Here is a 13,174-nt window from a genome sequence, read left to right on the forward strand (position 1 = left end):
TGTTTTAAGAACTTTAATGGCTTGAATGTGATGGATGCTTGGTACCGTAACTACAAATGAGTATGAGTGCAGCCACACTATTGTGTAAGTATTGGTGGGTGACAATGGATTTGTCCTGAGTGCACACCTGCTTCCGGACCAGGATGTGATAAGAAAATCTCACTAACAGATGATGTTAGAATCTAATTTAGTTTAGTCGGCCAACAAAGTTAAGTCCAATTTTCGGATCGCACAACTCGATCATGGGGGTAAACATGACACCCATAGAGCAAAAGGAGTTTTTTTATACATATTTATATATTTATGTGATCAGGACCATTTATTAGGCCTAAATAATGATTTAAATAAAAAGTATGCATATATATATTTATACATGGCCATATTTGAAGGGTCTACATGATGATTTTTAGTAAAAAAAAGTATACGCATATATGTGAACAGAGCCCCGGTTAGTAGGGTTAAATGATTATGTGAAAGAAAGGTATAAAGTGGAGTATATATAGTTATATGCATAAAAAATGATTTACAATTATTCAAATGTAGTTTTTAACAGTTAAATTATTAAATGAGTTATTTTTACACTGTAAAGCTCATCTTAACCACACATTTGTAATAATCTAGTCTATACTTACTGAGCATCGTCTTACCCTAATAATTATTTCACATTTCAAATAGCTATGCAGGACATACTGGAAATCAGGCATAGCGAGCATCTAGGCGGGTTTAGAGAATGTAGTTTAGAATAAATATTTATGTAATATTAGTTAAAGATATTTTTATATTCCATATGATGTAAATATTGTTATTTGGAGATATCCATGTTGTGACGCCCTAATTTTCCATACAACTTTTTTCCTATTAAATAATAATTATTAATCACATATACTCAACCATCGGCCACGTCAGAAACTCTGATATCGTAACAACATAACCCGACCCGAAGAGGATACCAAGTAAACAGTTATACAACAACCCTATCAGCGGAAGTCATTATATTACATGCCACAGCGAATACACATACCAGAATACTAACCCATCCATATATACATGTCTAACACATTCCCAATGTAACGACCTGCTTAACTAATCATATAATAGAACATAGTAAATAAAATAGTCAACTCGAACCCCTGGATAGCGGGGACACTTGTCATACACAGCGGAACCTACGCAGTAGTAAATGTAAATCATCAATCTCAATACCACAAAATACATAATACCAGAGTTAACTATAATCTCAAAACATTGTGTTTATATACAATCTCTCAAAATACAAAAATATCTCTAGGATCTCATATCAGAATTTCCTGATCCTAATTCAAGACTTACCCTCCTAATGGGGTAGCACGATAAACTCAACGGCGGCCATGACCCACCGGTCCTTCTGAGTTTCCTGAAAATCATTTAATGTTCAGGGATGAGACATTTCTCAGTAAGGGAAAATAAACTAAATACAGTTGTGTGGCAACATGAATATTTAATGATAATATAGATATACAGTACATTTTCCATACCAGAAAACATTAATTATTTAATAACTACATAAACGTATACCTTTATATTTTTAATAAATCATACTAATCATAATTGTCTGGTATAACTAATAATATTGAAAACATACACAAGATGAATAGCTAGCTGATGTCATGTATTACCCCCCATGACGGGTTGTACAGCTCGAAGATGGGACCCGATAATAGCTAACCGACCACTGTCGAGTCAAAAATGTCTGTAAGTATGATGGGCCCGCCACACCCTGGTCCGGACTGCCAAGTGGATGTCTACAACTTTACAGTGAAAGCCACATCGACTATCCATCTCCCACCCCCTTGTGGGGTGGTTAGCACCAATCTGAACATAGATATCTGATCTATATAACTACGATACCGTGCTCCTGAAATTAAACTAAACTAACATCCGGGATCTGATAACATATAATACATGATAATATAGCGTTTAACATAAATGGATTGATAGCATTTTCTATAATTTCATAAATACAACCTTGCGCTGAACATTTCATAAATACAGCCTTGCGCTGGCTATCAATCACGGCCTTGTGCTGAATATCTCATACATATCATTCTGAATAAATAAATCAATTATCATGTATTTTCAAAAATCATAATGTACTGTGTTATTTCATAATTCCTAAAAACATGTTTACTCATAAAATTTGCCATAACATAATACTTTTCACGTAAAATAATATTCATGCCACACAATGCTGAGTAAAATCATACATTTCATTCTAAAAATACATTTCTTGTATAACAACAATATTTTCCCAAATATGCATTTTCTCAATAATATTCAAATATAACACATGCTTTCCTGAAAATTAATTTGCTGATAAATAATACTAATTTGCATGAAAAAATAATTGCTTTAGTTTATTTCCTTACCAGACACTGGAAAGAAACCCCCTAAAAATTTCAGTCCTGCACTCGCAAGGTTCCCCGTTCAATTCCCTGAAAACAATAATTCCGAGAACTAAATTTCAGTATTTTTCTGTGAATATCATTTCCTAAAACTACAATAAGACCAAATTTGGTATAAAAAGTCTTACCTCAACTCAGGAATGAATTTCAACTCGCTTCCACCAATGATCCACTCCGGCAGATTTGGAGAGAACTTTCCCAGGAGCGTCGTGGTGGCCTCAGATTGTCGATCTGGCGAACGACGGAGCTGAAATTGAAGAGAGAGGAGAGAGAAACCGTGAGGAGAGAGAGAGGGAGCGATTTTTCTAATTTTTTGGTGAAAAACTAAGTTCTAGGCTATTTATACTAGGGGCTTTGTCGACGATCCACGTCGCCTCGTCGATGAGGTCAAGAGAAAATTTGTCGACGAACTCTCCCCTTCGTTGACGAAATTCAAAGTTGCCCAAAACAACCTCTCGGTATCTTCTCGTCAACGAGGAACACCTTTGTCAACGAGCCTATACTGCCACTTCGCGTTCGTCGACGAAGGCTGCTGCCTCCTTCTGTTCGATTTCCATTTTCCTCTCTTTTCTTTATTATTTAAAATACCATTATTCCTTGGGTCTAGGAGAACATACATCCCTAGTTCATACACTCACCCTATATATCAGGGTATCAGCTCCTATCTATCTCGGAGCTCTATCATCTAGTCTATCTCGGTTTCTTGAAATGTTCAGATATTTGGATGAGACACATCTCAGTAAGACGGAATAAATTATTTACAGTGTGTGGCAAAATGAGTTTCATTATATCATGACATACTCTTTTAAATCATCATATCATCCGAGAAAATAAACTGATATATGCTCATAATCATATAGATATAAAACATAAGCTTTTAATTCCATTTTCAAATTCATTCACACGCAACCTATGTTTACCAACGAAGTTCCCAAATATGTGGGAGATTACACACCCATACATGTAGCTCCCCTCTACTTTGGTATCGTTTGTATTCTTGCCTGATTAACTCGGTTTCGGCTACAACTGATACTTATCAAGGCACTCACCTTACTCAGTAAGCCCTCAGGCGGAGTGTTTTACTTTGCTTTAATTATTTATGTTATTAACTCACGCTCTTCCGTTTCCTATTTTCATCATTCTTTCATTTCCCATTTACATCTCACCATCCATCCCATGAGTGTCCTCGGTAACCATTGCATATCGCGTTTGTAACTTATAGCTACCTTGAGGATATTTCTCCATGCCATGCTTCCCCCCATGGTCAGGGTTGTGTGGTTCGAATGCTGGATCTTAAACGTAGTTGGCCTACCCGGTTAGATAAAAATAAACATACCATATACCCGTCTGTAGTACGAATGACCTGCCTCACCCTGGTCTGGACTCCAGGGGGCAAAACTATCCTCCACTCTAACTCATTCGACCGTCACACCACACGCTCCACGAATCTGTGTGGTTGCACGTAATCACCACTAGCAACGGTACCATGCTCATTATCGCAATCCATCTTTTAGGGTTTTCATTTCCACCTTTCCACTTTCACATATCAGTATTCACCATGCAGTATTCACATTGCATTAATCACATTTCAATATTCACATTGCAGCATTTACATTGCAATATTCATATTTCCAGTATTCATATTGTAGTATTCACATTGCAATATTCCCATTTTCAATATTCACGATCCAGTATACACATTTCAAGATTCACATTCAATTTTCACATCTCAGTATTCATATTACAGAATTCACATTGCAATATTTCCATTTCCATATTCATATATCAATATTCACAGTTCAGTATTCACATTAGGTTCTCATTCTCTTCTATTTCATTCACAACGTTTCAATACACACTTCATCTCATTCATATATATATATTTTATATATCTTATTTCACATTTTTTTTCTCATATCTCAGTAAAACAATATCAACATTTCATATTTCTTCCATTTTCCAGCATACAGATCTATGCTAAATTTTTCATCATTTCTCAGTTGGTACTCATTGACTTAACACTTTTCTTCATTTTCCATATTTCAAACCTCATATTTCAATATAGATTTCATAACCTCATTATTCTCAATGTAAATCATTTAACCCAATTTCAAATACATTTCAATATAAATTCTATGCCACACAATTTTCATCTGATATTCATATCATAATAATTTCAAGTAAAATATCATATTTCAATTTCTCATATTTCTAAAACTAGTAATTTTCAGAAAAGACTGCTATAATTTATTCCCCTTACCTGCCTTGCTGAGAGGTCCACTAACACCCTAAATCTTACGCTCCATGGCGTTCACAATTCAAAAGCTTGAAATTGTATTAAGCCCAGATCATTCAGCTCAACTTCTAAAATATTTATCATTCAGCAGTCCTTAGACTCTATATACTTCAAATTAACATTAAAACTCTAAAATAGCCCACTTACCCTGGTTTTGGGATGGTGCTCCGGAACCCTAAATTGAAAATTTGCTCCGGTGAAGTTGAAGAAAATCCTTCCTAGATCCTCGTGGTGGTTCCCGATCGTTGATTCAAACTAAAATGAATCTGAAATCGAAGAGAGAAAGGGGGGGTACCGTAGGGTTTGTGTGTGTGTGTGTGTGTGCGTGTGCGTGTGCGTGCGTGTGTGTGTGTGTGTGTGTGTGTGTGTGAGAGAGAGAGAGAGAGAAGGAATTTTATTTTATTTAACGAAATCAACTTGCGCGACTTTCTTATATTCAACACTGCAGAGAAAACCATCGTTGGTTTTCTCAGGCTTCCAGGAAACCGTCACCGGTTTTCTCTTTAACTGGCCCAATTTTACCGTTTAACCTGTTACCAACCCACGGTAAAACCATATAACTGTCAACGGTTTACTTAATGCTCCAGAAAATCGTCACCGATTTCTCTTCACCAACCCAAAAATCCTTTTTTTAATTATTTTTATTATTATATTTTTTGGGTCTCTACACATGTAAATATGGTTATTTAGTAGTCTGGTTTATAATATTTGAGGTTTTAAATTACTTCCGTTGCTTACACTAAATTTATTTGTGGAAAGTCGCACCCTGGACACAATTGGGGTTCGAGGTGTCACAGTTGTGGTATCAGAGCCTAGGAGATAAATTCTGTAAACTTTAATAAATAATTTTACCAGAGTATATGTATGAATTATGATGAGTGTTAGCTTTAGTGTAATCCCAAGAGGGTGGTGAATTGGTATTATAAAATTTCTCACCTAGATCAATTAACCAGCAACAGTATTTCACAACCATAAGGTCAATCTAGTGTAGATAAAATAAATCAATATATATTTAGCACAATTAAACTTCACAAGTAAACTAATTAATCATGCACAATAAAGTAGTAAAGAGAGATAACACCATATATGTTATTGAGGTTTAGCAACAGTGCCTACGTCCCCACCTTGGCTCACAAGCAAAAGGATTACACTAAGGCTCACTTTACAGGTGAAGCGGCACCGAAATACAACCAGGTCAAATTAACATAGGGCTGACCTCAACCTTTACAACCAATCCTTCCGGACTAGTTTAATGCCCTCTCAGGTCACGCCTAGAATATAACCAAATCACAATACAAGATGTGTACAAAATATATGCTTCTCAACTAAGCAGATTTGTACCAATATAATCAACACACTATAGTATGATAGGATATGATAAGCTCAATGTAGTTTTAATGTCTACTCTCAACAAAAATAGTGCAAGTATAGCAATCAGTACACGAGAGTGTATGTGCTAGGATCTTTGTGTCAAAATACTAATATCAATCACAAGATACAACGACAAAGATCTTCACTACATGAGCAAATATCTAAAAAATATTTTTCTCAAAAATAAGCACAAGAGATATTTGAAATCAGTTTGTACAAATTTATTTCATGAACAAAATGCAATACGAGCTCTTAAGTATTGCAATGATGATGCAAAACTCACAAGCTCTAAGGAGTTTTCCCCTTACCTGGCTTGTTAAGAGGTTCACTAACACCCTAAATCTTACGCTCCATAGCGTTCACAACTCAAAAGCCTGAAATTGCATTAACCCCAGATCATTCAACTCAACTTTCAAAATATTTATCATTTAGCAGTCCCTAAACTCTATATACTCCAAATTAATACTAAAACTCTAAAATACCCCACTTACCCTGATTTTGGGATGGTGTCTTGGAACCCCAAATTGAAAATCTGCTCCGGTGAAGTTGAAGAGAATCCTTCCTAGATCCTCATGGTGGTTCCTGATCGTTGATTTAGACTAAAATGAAGTCGAAATCGAAGAGAGAAAGGGAGGGGTACCATAGGGTTTGTGAGAGTGTGTGAGAGAGAGAGTGTAAGTGTGTGTGTGTGTGTGTGTGTGTGTGAGAGAGAGAGAGAGAGAGATGGAATTTAATTTCATTTAATGAAATCAACTCGCGAGACTTTCTTATATTCAACACTATAGAGAAAACCGTAGCCGGTTTTCTCAGGCTCCTAGGAAACCGTCACCAATTTTCTCTTTAACTAACCCAGTTTTACTGTTTAACCTGTTATCGACCCGCGGTAAAACCATATAACCATCAACGGTTTACTTAATGCTGTAGAAAACTGTTATCGATTTTCTCTTCACAAACCCAAAAATCCTTTTCTTCAATTATTTTTATTATATTATTCGGGTCTCTAGATATGTAAACATGGTTATTTAGTACTATAGTTTATAATATTTGAGGTTTTAAATTACGTTTTTTGCTTACACTAAATTTATTTGTGGAAAGTCGCACCATGGACACAATTGGGGTTTGGGGCGTCACAGTTGTGATATCAGAGCCTAGGAGATAAATTCTGTAGACTTTAACAAATAATTTTACCAGAGTATATGTATGAATTATGATGAGTGTTAACTTTACTGTAATCCCAAGAGGGGATGAATTGGTATTATAAAATTTCTCACCTTGGTCAATTAACCAGCATCAGTATTTCACAACCCTAAGGTCAATCTAGTGTAGATAAAATAAATCAATATATATTTAGTGGAAATTAAACTTCACAAGTAAACTAATTAACCATGCACAATAAAGCGGTAAAGAGAGATAACACCAGATATATTATTAAGGTTCGACAACAGTGCCTATGTCCCCGCCTTGGCTCACAAGTAAAAGGATTACACTAAGGCTCACATTATGGGTGGAGCGGCACCAATATACAACCAGGTCAAATTAATACAGGGCTAACCTCAACCTTTACAACCAATCCTTCCAGGCTGGATTAACGCCCCCTCAGGCCACGCCTAGAATATAACCAAATCACAATACAAGATGTGTACAAAATATGTGCTTCTCAACTAAGCAGATTTGTACCAGTATAATCAACATACTACAGTATGATAGGGTATGATAAGCTCAATGTAGTTTTAATGTCTACTCTCAACAAAAATAATACAAGTATAGCAATCAGTATGTGAGAGTGTATTTGCTAGGATCTTTGTGTCAAAATAATAATATCAGTCACTAGATACAACGACAAAGATCTTCACTACACAAGAAAATATCTAAAAAATATTTTTCTTAAAAATAAGCACAAAAGATATTTGAAATCGGTTTGTAAAAATTTATTTCATGAACAAAATGCAATACGAGCTCTTGAGTATTGCAATGATGATGCAAAACTCACAAGCTCTAAGGAGTTTTCCCAAGAAAGACTTATTGATAAAGTCTCCAAGAAAAACTTTAAGCTTACTCTCAAATGAAAATAAATCTCAATCAAGTGGAACAAAAAGAGTGTAAGCTTAATGAGACAATCACAAGAACACTCATACTAAACGATTTTCGCAATATGGATGAGTAAGAATGGAAGTATGGAGCTTGAATATGAGAAATGAGATTTTTGAATTTCAGAGAAAATCTGCTAATTGTATTTGCTAATTCATTCCTAATCCATGCAAATGAGGGGGTATATACCGACACCCCAAAAATTATAAAATGTTTGAGACCTATCTGGTATTTTTGGAAAAGTTTAAATAGAGTTAATAAAAATTAACCTCATTTTAACCTAGGTAAAATCCGAACAACCCAAGAGGGTCGCTCGACCATTTTTAAGGTTCGGTTGACCGAGTTGCTCAGTTTGGTCGACTAAGGAGTATTTGACTGAGGAGATGGTCGACCAGACTTGAGGTGATTTCAAAACCTCCAAGGTTCGGTCGACCGGACTAAGTTCTGTTGATCGAATTGGGATATTCAGTTGACTAGGCCATTTTTATTCTTCAAGTTCGGTCAACCAGGGCATTGGAGTTTCCCCAAGTTCTAGTTTGGTCAACTAGGGCGTTGCAGTTCATTTTAGAAGTGGTCGACCAACTGGTCAACTTTTTGACCCTAGAGAGGTTCAATCGACCGAAGTGCTCTGTGTGTTGGGGTTCGGTCGACCTAACACGCCAGCTTTGTGCAATTCAGTTCTATGGAGTCACCCCTATTCATATGAAAATTAATTCTAAGATTATGGGGGACTTTTCAAATAATATTTTGGGTTCTATGGTCAGCCTAAGGTCTTTGAGCTTATCTATCCTATCATGCATGCAATGTATTAATTATTACAGACCATTAATATATTACTATTACAGACCCGAAATGAAGATAATATAAATTACAACAAATGAATCTTCTGGGTCTTTATTCTTCAAGTCTTCACATGCCATCAAATGATCTTACTAATATGAACCTGCACACAAACTTAATAGACATTAAATACCTAAGTATTTGTCAAAATCAAAATATGGTATGACTTATAAGGTCAACAATGAGGGTAGGAATGGGTAGGCTAGGATATTTTTAGCCGATTATTTTGATACGTCGTAATTTATGATTCTAAAATAACTTTTGTCTTTTTCTTCAGAATGGACCCTAGAGATAACAACATGAATGCTGAAGGAAGTAATAATAATATAGGGGATTTCAACGAAGAAGGCATTAATTCTACTTCGGTCCTACGTGAGTTAACCCAACAGGTTATGGTAGAAATTCTGCGGAGCTCTAGGGGACAGAATTGTCCACCCACTGACTAGGGTTGTACCATTGAGTAGTTTACCTGCATGAAATGTAACGCCCCGAATCCTTAATCCCGGGTCCGGCGCGTTATATCTGATAATATCCTGATAGATCATAATCTATAACATACGCAGTGGAAAACATAACCATAATCTCTATATAACATAATACCAGAGTTTACTAATTCTAACTACCAACCATAATAAATTAATCATCCATCAGTATTCAAATATATATATGTCTCCAAAACATTATCCACTAATACTAGTATGTTTCACAACTATCCATATCTTATAAAACTTAAAACATAAATCATAAAACATAAAATATACATATCAAAATTAACATAAAGATATACCATTTTCTCTTTCTATTTCCCAAAAATGCTATAAAATCTCGAGCTCTCTAAGCTCGATCTCAAGGAACTCCTGAAAAATATAATTTCATATTTGGGTGAGACACATCTCAGTAAAGGAAGAAACAATATATTAAAACAGTGTGTGGCCAACATGAGTTTATATATGACATATTATTTAACATTTGAAAATCGTTAACATAATTTCTGAAATCATTCCCTGAACCTAATCAAACACATACAAATATTTAACTCACGAGATTACCCGAGGATAGGGGTGATTACTTGTCCATACAAGTAACACCCCTCTGCTTTGATACCTAGGCAACCCAAAGGTCGCAGCTAAAGCGTACCAGGGCACTCACTTTACTCAGTAAGCCCTAAAGTGATAAATTAATCTCGTACTCACGCATTCAACAATAGTTTACCTGTAAAGGCCCTAAGGATAGGGAATTCTACCTGCCCATAGAAGTAGGTTCCCTCTGCCCTAGTGCATTATGCAGCTATTGTCACATTCGAAGCTACTAGTGCACTCGCCTTACTCAGCAAGCCCTCAGGCGAAGAGTGCGCCCGCCCCAATCGTGACATGTTCTACGTACATACATACTTCTAATATCATAATACATCATTCTTTCCATTGTTATTCAATCATTCACATTTTTTCATGTTCATAACTTAACATTTCCTTGTGTTTCACTTTAAGTGACTCTTTCCCATTTGTATCATTCACATTTCACATTTCATTTCATTGCATTGTCATTCCTTGTCATTTCATTTCATAACGTTTTCATTTCATTCCTTTGTACTACAGCCACTCTTTAGTCGTCATTTGCTAGTCCACATAGAAATGCGCTAGAATATGCTATACAGCTCCTTTTAGTTGTCATCAGTTAGTCCACATAGAAATGTGCTAGAATCTACTAACCCGACTTTCAGCTGTTGTACCTTTACATGGTTGCATTTAACATACACAGGCAACATTGTCCATATCGTATTTTATTCATAATGTCTTACTTACTTAACCTGCATCTCATACATTTAACATATATTTGCACAGAATCTCATGCCACACAGTTTAGTAGTAAAATTCTTACATATTTCTCATAAAATAAGTCAACCCATATTTAACATTTATATGCTCAAAATACATTTCATTTCTTATATAATTCATCAGAAAATTCTTTTCACTTTCATTCGTTCACTTTCACATATACATAACCATATCGACAATCCTAAGCTCAGAAAACATAAATTTCATGGCTGGCATTTTAAACCCACATAAAAACATATATACATAAATAACACATAGTCATTTTTAATTCATGAAAAACCTGATTTAATATATAAATTTTCCTCTTACTTGATTTCTTGAACTACGCCAATAGGGATCCCGAAAAATACCTACGGCGCTCACCCGGACCCTAAATCAAAAATCCTAATTCAATTAAATTAATCCTAAATAAAATATTATTTTAATACTTCCTAGACCTTTAAATACTGAATAAATAAATATACCCTTAAATATAGTCAAATTACCAAAATTTTCAAATTCCACTTTCGCTTTGGAGTGGGGTCTAGAAAATCCCAATTGAAAAATTACCTATGCCAAAATGACGATATCAACGACTAGGACCCGATGGTGGTGCCTGATCATCGATTTAATAGCAGATTTAAAGCAAAATTGAGAAAATGAGGAAAAATTACATTTCCCCAGAAGCAATACCTAAGTTGTTCCCATGACAAATCCGCTCCAGTAGAAATGTCGATAGCAGAACTAGGAACCCAACGGCACCTTTCGTTTCTCGCTCAGACGAATATTCGTCGAGAAATGAGGGGAGAGAGAGAGGCGAAGACGGAGAGGCGTGCAGCGTGAAAGAATTACAGAGAGAGAGATTGAAGAAGAAGAATAAGAAGGTGATGGAATTTTTTAATTTTCTTTATCTTTTTTTTTTCTTTTACTTACATTAACATAATTCTATTGTATCATATATATATATATCTTTATTCCAATTTTTTTTTACTATTCTTTTATTTATTTAATTAATTTAATAATATTTAATTAATTCATTAATTAATTAATAATTACTCTTTTTTTCATACTATTTATTTTTATTTGTTTATTTAACACATTAATTAATAGTGTTCAACCAATTAATTAATTATTAATTTTAATTATTTATTTTTATTTTTAAAATTTTTTTTTCTATGGTTATTACATGAACCCCTTAACTTTTGAAGGAAGAGTTGATCCAATTGTTGCAGAAAAATTGGATCCTAGAGATGGAGGAGTTACTAAAAGTCTTTCATTGTACAGATAAGCAGAAAGTTCTGTACTCCACTTTCAAAATGACTGGTGAAGCCAAGCGCTAGTAGATTTCCATGAAGCTTCTCCAGGAACAAAGGCCATAACCAGCAATCCTTACATGGGAACGGTTCAAGGAGATATTCTTTGAGTGATATTTTCCCACTACCACTAGAGATGCCAAGGCAAATTAGTTTACAAATTAATCCAAGGGAACTTGACCATTCAGCAATATGCGGCCAAGTTTGTTAAGCTATCTTAATTCACCTCGTACTTAGTTCCAGATAAATCAAAGAATGCTCAAAAATTTGAAAAAATCTTGAGTCTAAGGATTTACGAATAAGTAGTGGCATTTCAAGTCAAAGACTTCTCCAAGATGGTGTATAAAGCAACTGTAGTAGAAAAAAGTCTACAAAGAAGTGCATAACTATTCAACTAGAGAAAGAGGCACATGCCTCTAGGATTTCACTCTGATATAAGTCCAGGATCTTGGAAGAGAAACAATAATAATTTGGGTCAGAGGCAAGTAATGGGGAATCGAGCTTATCAAAATAATCCACCATGCCCCCTTGTCCTAAATGCAATATCACGCATTGGGGTGAATGTCAAGTTGGAGTAATTGTCTGTTATCGTTGTGGTAAATCCACCCACATTGCACGGGATTTTCATATGCCACTGAATAATGCACCCACTCCTAATCTATACCAGAGAAACAATCAAGCACCTCGAGGTAACTATCAAAAGAATACCGCCGAGGCGCGTGTCTATTCTCTTACTCTAGGAGATGTAGAAAAAGCCAGTGATGTGGTAACAGGTAATATTTCTATATTTTCAAAGAAAGCAATGGTATTATTTGATTCTGGAGTAACACATTCCTTTATATCTATGGATTATGTTAAAATGTGCGGGGTAGGAACCCAACTATTAAATTTTGAATTATCTGTGGTTACACCAACGGTTACCTCAGTAATATGTAGAAAGATGCTTAAAGGTTATCAAACTTGTATTCAGGAAAGAATGCTACCTGCTAATTTAGTAGTATTTAATATGCA

Source organism: Malania oleifera, chromosome 4 (assembly GCF_029873635.1).
Source record: "Malania oleifera isolate guangnan ecotype guangnan chromosome 4, ASM2987363v1, whole genome shotgun sequence".
NCBI lineage: Eukaryota > Viridiplantae > Streptophyta > Magnoliopsida > Santalales > Ximeniaceae > Malania > Malania oleifera.